This window comes from Idiotropiscis lumnitzeri, unplaced genomic scaffold, assembly GCF_059441095.1.
Source record: "Idiotropiscis lumnitzeri isolate Australia: NSW breed Sydney's pygmy pipehorse unplaced genomic scaffold, RoL_Ilum_1.0 HiC_scaffold_77, whole genome shotgun sequence".
In the NCBI taxonomy this organism is placed as follows: Eukaryota; Metazoa; Chordata; class Actinopteri; order Syngnathiformes; family Syngnathidae; genus Idiotropiscis; species Idiotropiscis lumnitzeri.
This window is the reverse complement of record NW_028283615.1, coordinates 491,813-499,186: the sequence shown is the minus strand read 5'-3', so window position 1 is coordinate 499,186 and position 7,374 is coordinate 491,813.

The window sequence follows — 7,374 nt, the reverse complement described above, 5'->3', positions numbered from 1 at the left end:
ACCAACTGGTTAAAACAAATACAAATTATTTTCGTTGATTTTTTTCTCCGGGCAGGTTAACAAAATCTACCTTACATTTGCTCGGATGAGTGTTTAGGCCTTGAGGATGTCACAATACGAAAGTCTTTCGCCTTCTTCAGAGTGTCACATGATGGTGTCTTGTGGCCCGTCTTTATCAGCTGATGTTCCATGAGGGCGTGACTTACCTGTCACAAGAATGAAGGCAAGTCACGCCCCCCGCTGTCCGTTCACTCCGCCAAAATGCTGCTCCAGGTGGTAGAGAGGATGAAGGCTCCCTTGTCTCTGTTCATGGTTTTTATGCCTCGCTTGCAGATCTCAATGGCCTCTCTGATCCAGCGCTGTTGTTTATTCTCTTCGGTGCGGATGACCCTGCCCTTCTCCCGGTCCATGATGTGGTTTTCCCTTTTGCAGCGGTCAGTGATTGCTGATTTGTAATGTTCATGTTGTGCTTGTTCTTTTACTGCTCTGATTTTTTAATTTTTTTGACAGGTAAGTCACACCCTCATGGAACATCAGCTGATAAAGACGGGTCTCAAGACACCATCATGCGACACTCTGAAGAAGGCAAAAGACTCGCCGAAACATGTCAGGTAAAAAATTAACCTAAAACATAATTGTCTGCTTTTAATGAATCAGTCAAATATCAATAATAAGAAGACAAAATGAACCTAATACAAATAAATGAATGCTTAATAACTCCCCTGCACATGCTCCTAAAAATCCAAACCTTCACCTGTAAATAAAACGTCCCGACCTGAAGACATCTTAATGTTATTATTTTGTTATACACACAGCGCCGCCAAGTGGAATCAAAAATTTGTTTTTATTTTAATTTTCACGTACTGCACGGTGCCCTTTTGACGAATCCGACTGAAAATTAGTCAGAAAAGACTCAAGACAATGATCTTACTCTCTGCCGAATTTTGTGACGTTTTGGCAAAAGGCGTGGCTATTACGGTGCTGAAAAGTCCGATTGTACTCTGTGGCAACAAAAGCTCCGGCAACATGACTCAGATGATCCTATCTTCTCGAAGTTGTACACATTTGAGGATACTTCAGCCCTGAAGACATCTACCGACTTATTTTTCATCGTAGTAGTAGCGCCACCAACTGGTAAAAGCTAATACAAGTTATTTTCTTGGATGTTTTTCTCCGTGCAACTCAACAAGGTCGCCCTCATATATGCTCGGATGACTGTTTCGGCCATGAGGATGTCACAATACGAAATTAGTCCTTTTTCGTGAAAAGTTGTGGGAGTGGCATTGCACTGTTCGGCAATAAAACAACGCTGATTATGAGGTTCTAAATATGAACGACAACTCGTGAAACTTTACACACACATCAGGCCGAGCAAATTTATCAATATTTTATACGTTAGTTGTGCAGCTTTTTTTAAATGGCTCGCCATGGCCCTTGAGAAATGTTCAAAAAAGCAGCCCTGATTGAGTGTTTCACCTCGCTTTTTGTAAATTTTATGGAGTACAGTGAACCCTCGGTTATCGCGGTTAATGGGGACCGAGACCACCCGCGAAAACTGAAAATCCGCGAAGTAGCGGCGCACCTTCAAAAATGCTTAAAAAAAATATACAATATATATAATAAATATATATATATATATATATATATATATATATATATATATATATATATATATATATATACGGGGAGAGAGAGAGTGAAATTCATGTTATAACAAAAAAACCAAATTATTATTAAAACGTATTATTTTTTTATTCCCCAGCCATTCTTTTTGTATTTATTTAATTACTCCGACTTTTACCTGCTGGTACGCCGTCCGGTGTGCCCTGTGAAATGAAAGGTGGCATTCTTTATTTATTTATTCATTTATTCATTCATCACTGACAGCCTCGCGCTCCGCTCGTGCCCGGGCGGAAGAGGTGCTCCAATTCGGCTTAACTGTGACACACGCCCGCCCTCCTCCCCCGGAACTTCCATTCGGTTAAACTTAGGGGCCGCTTGGCACCGCCCGTGCCCGGGGAAGGTGCTCCTCTTCGGCTTACTGTGACGCGAGAATGCCCTCCTCCTCCGGAGCTTCCATTCAGTTAAACTTAGGGGCCGCTTGGAACCGCCCGTGCCCGGGGAAGGTGCTCCTCTTCGGCTTACTGTGACGCGAGCATGCCCTCCTCCTCCGGAGCTTCCATTCGGTTAAACTTAGGGGCCGCTTGGAACCGCCCGTGCCCGGGGAAGGTGCTCCTCTTCGGCTTACTGTGACGCGAGCATGCCCTCCTCCTCCGGAGCTTCCATTCGGTTAAACTTAGGGGCCGCTTGGCACCGCCCGTGCCCGGGGAAGGTGCTCCTCTACGGCTTAACTGCCACGCACGCCGGCCGGAGCTCTGGTACGGTCCGAACCGCGCGAAACGTCGCCACCGATCGTGTCCGGGAGAACGTGCTCTTCTTCGTCCACTCTCCTCTTCGCCCACGCTCTTCTTCGGCGCACGCCGGCCGTCTAACCGCTCCAGCGCCCCGTCGTGCCGCTCGGCGAAACTACAATGCCCCCGAATATTTTTTAGACCCGCGAAGCACTGAACCCGCGAAAGGTGAACCGCGAAGTAGCGAGGGTTCACTGTATGTATAAGACCAAGACCTACAAAAAAGTCTCTTGGAGCAATGAGCTAGGTTTTACAGGAAGTCGGCCATTTTGAATTTACTTAAAAGGGGGCGGGTCACCACAATGGACTTTGTGTAGAAATTATTATTGGGGCCCGAGCAGCGACGGCGGCGAGGTCCCTATTGTTTTTGTAGAAATTATTATTAGGGCCTGAGCAGCGACCGCTCCGAGGTCCCCATTGTTTTTGTGGAAATTATTATTATTTTTATTATTATTATTATTAGGGCCCGAGCAGTGACCGCTGCGAGGTCCCTATTGTTTTTCTAGAAATTGTTATTAGGGCCCGAGCTGCGACGGCTGCGAGGTCCCTATTGTTTTTGTAGAAAATATTATTACTTTTATTATTATTAATATTATTATTATTATTATTTGGGCCTGAGCAGCGACCGCTGCGAAGTCCCTATTGTTTTTGTAGAAATTATTATTATTATTATTTTTCCGATTGTTCGATCGCATTTTTGACCCCCGAAACATGCACAAAAACTCACCAAACTTGGCAGTCTCATCGGGCATGGCGAAAAATTTGATATTTTAACGTCTAATATGAACAGGAAGTGAGTTATGAATTTTTGAAAGTCCGACTTTTGCCCTTTTTTGCATGTTTACAGGGGTCATTCTTTTGCACCCTGATCCTAAAGGCTTCATCTGATTGCCTTAAAATTCTGTCTGTAGCATCTGAAGACCTGGGACAAACACTGGGGCTAAAATTTTTTGTTTCCGAAATACTATATGACGGGGGCGGGGCTTCAAAGTTTTCACTTAAGATTTCCTTCGCCGCAATGGACAAAATGCTTAATAACTCTCCTGCACATGCTGCTAAAAATCCAAAACTTCACATGTACATAAAAAGTCTGTACCTGAAGACATCTATATGTTTATATTCAGTTATACACCTTGCGCCAATCAATATCATTTTTTACATTTTGACGTACTGCACGGTGCCCTTTTAACGAATCTGATTGAAAATTGGCTAGAAAAGACTCAAGACATTGATCTTACTCTATCCCTATTTTTGTGACTTTCCTTCGAAGGGCGTGGCTATTACGGTGCCGCAGAGTCTGATTATTCTCCGTGGCAACAAAAGTTCCTGCAAAATGATTCAGATGATCCATCTTCTCGAAATTTTTCACATTTGAGGATATTCAGGCCCTGAAGACGGCTGCCAACTTATTTTTGATCGCAGTGGTAGCGCCACCAACTGGTTAAAACAAATACAAATTATTTTCGTTGATGTTTTTCTCCGGGCAGGTGAACAAAATCTACCTTATATTTGCTCGGATGAGTGTTTAGGCCTTGAGCATGTCACAATACGAAAGTCTTTCGCCTTCTTCAGAGTGTCACATGATGCTGTCTTGTGACCCGTCTTTATCAGCTGATGTTCCATGAGGGCGTGACTTGGATGGCCGAGTGGTCTAAGGCGCCGCGTTCCGGACCCAGTCTCCCCAGGAGGCCTGGGTTCGAATCTCGTGGCTGCCAGGATGGCCGAGTGGTCTAAGGCGCCGCGTTCAGGACCCAGTCTCCCCAGGAGGCCTGGGTTCGAATCTCGAATTTCCCCATTGTGGGACTAATAAAGGCATTATTAATTAATTACCTGTCACAAGAATGAAGACAAGTCACGCCCCCCGCTGTCCGTTCACTCCGCCAAGATGCTGGTCCAGGTGGTAGAGAGGATGAAGGCTCCCTTGTCTCTGTTCATGGTTTTTATGCCTCGCTTGCAGATCTCAATGGCCTCTCTGATCCAGCGCTGTTGTTTGTTCTCTTCTGTGCGGATGACCCTGCCCTTCTCCCGGTCCATGATGTGGTTTTCCCTTTTGCAGTGGTCAGTGATTGCTGATTTGTAATGTTCATGTTGTGCTTGTTCTTTTACTGCTCTGATTTTTTTTCATTTTTTTGACAGGTAAGTCACACCCTCATGGAACATCAGCTCAAGACACCATCATGCGACACTCTGAAGAAGGCGAAAGACTCGCCGAAACATGTCAGGTAAAAAATTAACCTAAAACATAATTGTCTGCTTTTAATGAATCAGTCAAATATCAATAATAAGAAGACAAAATGAACCTAATACAAATAAATGAATGCTTAATAACTCCCCTGCACATGCTCCTAAAAATCCAAACCTTCACCTGTAAATAAAACGTCCCGACCTGAAGACATCGTAATGTTATTATTTTGTTATACACACAGTGCCGCCAAGTGGAATCAAAAATTTGTTTTTATTTTAATTTTCACGTACTGCACGGTGCCCTTTTGACGAATCCGACTGAAAATGAGTCAGAAAAGACTCAAGACAATGATCTTACTCTCTGCCGAATTTTGTGGCGTTTTGGCAAAAGGCGTGGCTATTAAGGTGCTGAAAAGTCCGATTGTACTCTGTGGCAACAAAAGCTCCGGCAACATGACTCAGATGATCTTATCTTCTCGAAGTTGTACACATTTGAGGATACTTCAGCCCTGAAGACATCTACCAACTTATTTTTCATCGTAGTAGTAGCGCCACCAACTGGTAAAAGCTAATACAAGTTATTTTCTTAGATGTTTTTCTCCGTGCAACTCAACAAGGTCGCCCTCATATATGCTCGGATGACTGTTTCGGCCATGAGGATGTCACAATACGAAATTCGTCCTTTTTCGTGAAAAGTTGTGGGAGTGGCATTGCACTGTTCGGCAATAAAACAAAGCTGATTATGAGGTTCTAAATATGAACGACAACTCGTAAAACTTTACACACACATCAGGCCGAGCAAATTTATCAATATTTTATACGTTAGTTGTGCAGCTTTTTTGAAATGGCTCGCCATGGCCCTCGAGAAATGTTAAAAAAAGCAGCTCTGGTTGAGTGTTTCACCTCGCTTTTTGTAAATTTTATGGAGTACAGTGAACCCTCGGTTATCGCGGTTAATGGGGACCGAGACCACCCGCGAAAACTGAAAATCCGCGAAGTAGCGGCGCACCTTCAAAAATGCTTAAAAAAAATATACAATAAATATAATAAATATATATATATATATATATATATATATATATATATATATATATATATATATATATATATATATATATATATACGGGGAGAGAGAGAGTGAAATTCATGTTATAACAAAAAAACCAAATTATTATTAAAACGTATTATTTTTTTATTCCCCAGCCATTCTTTTAGTATTTATTTAATTACTCCGACTTTTACCTGCTGGTACGCCGTCCGGTGTGCCCTGTGAAATGAAAGGTGGCATTCTTTATTTATTTATTCATTTATTCATTCATAACTGACAGCCTCGCGCTCCGCTCGTGCCCGGGCAGAAGAGGTGCTCCAATTTGGCTTAACTGTGACACACGCACGCCCTCCTCCCCCGGAGCTTCCATTCGGTTAAACTTAGGGGCCGCTTGGCACCGCCCGTGCCCGGGGAAGGTGCTCCTCTTCGGCTTACTGTGACGCGAGCATGCCCTCCTCCTCCGGAGCTTCCATTCGGTTAAACTTAGGGGCCGCTTGGAACCGCCCGTGCCCGGGGAAGGTGCTCCTCTACAGCTTAACTGCCACGCACGCCGGCCGGAGCTCTGGTACGGTCCGAACCGCGCGAAACGTCGCCACCGATCGTGTCCGGGGGAACGTGCTCTTCTTCGTCCACTCTCCTCTTCGCCCACGCTCTTCTTCGGCGCACGGCGGCCGTCTAACCGCTCCAGCGCCCCGTCGTGCCGCTCGGCGAAACTACAATGCCCCCGAATATTTTTTAGACCCGCGAAGCACTGAACCCGCGAAAGGTGAACCGCGAAGTAGCGAGGGTTCACTGTATGTATAAGACCAAGACCTACAAAAAAGTCTCTTGGAGCAATGAGCTAGGTTTTACAGGAAGTCGGCCATTTTGAATTTACTTAAAAGGGGGCGGGTCACCACAATGGACTTTGTGTAGAAATTATTATTGGGGCCCGAGCACCGACCGCGGCGAGGTCCCTATTGTTTTTGTAGAAAACATTATTACTTTTATTATTATTATTATTATTATTATTAGGGCCTGAGCAGCGACCGCTGCGAAGTCCCTATTGTTTTTGTTGAAATTATTATTATTATTATTTTTCCGATTGTTCGATCGCATTTTTGACCCCCGAAACATGCACAAAAACTAACCAAACTTGGCAGTCTCATCGGGCATGGCGAAAAATTTGATATTTTAACGTCTAATATGAACAGGAAGTGAGTTATGAATTTTTGAAAGTCCGACTTTTGCCCTTTTTTGCATGTTTACAGGGGTCATTCTTTTGCACCCTGATCCTAAAGGCTTCATCTGATTGCCTTAAAATTCTGTCTGTAGCATCTGAAGACCTGGGACAAACACTGGGGCTAAAAGTTTTTGTTTCCGAAATACTATATGACGGGGGCGGGGCTTCAAAGTTTTCACTTAAGATTTCCTTCGCCGCAATGGACAAAATGCTTAATAACTCTCCTGCACATGCTGCTAAAAATCCAAAACTTCACATGTACATAAAGAGTCTGTACCTGAAGACATCTATATGTTTATATTCAGTTATACACCTTGCGCCAATCAATATCATTTTTTACATTTTGACGTACTGCATGGTGCCCTTTTAACGAATCCAATTGAAAATTGGCTAGAAAAGACTCAAGACATTGATCTTACTCTATCCCTATTTTTATGACTTTCCTTCAAAGGGCGTGGCTATTACGGTGCCGCAGAGTCTGATTATTCTCCGTGGCAACAAAAGTTCCT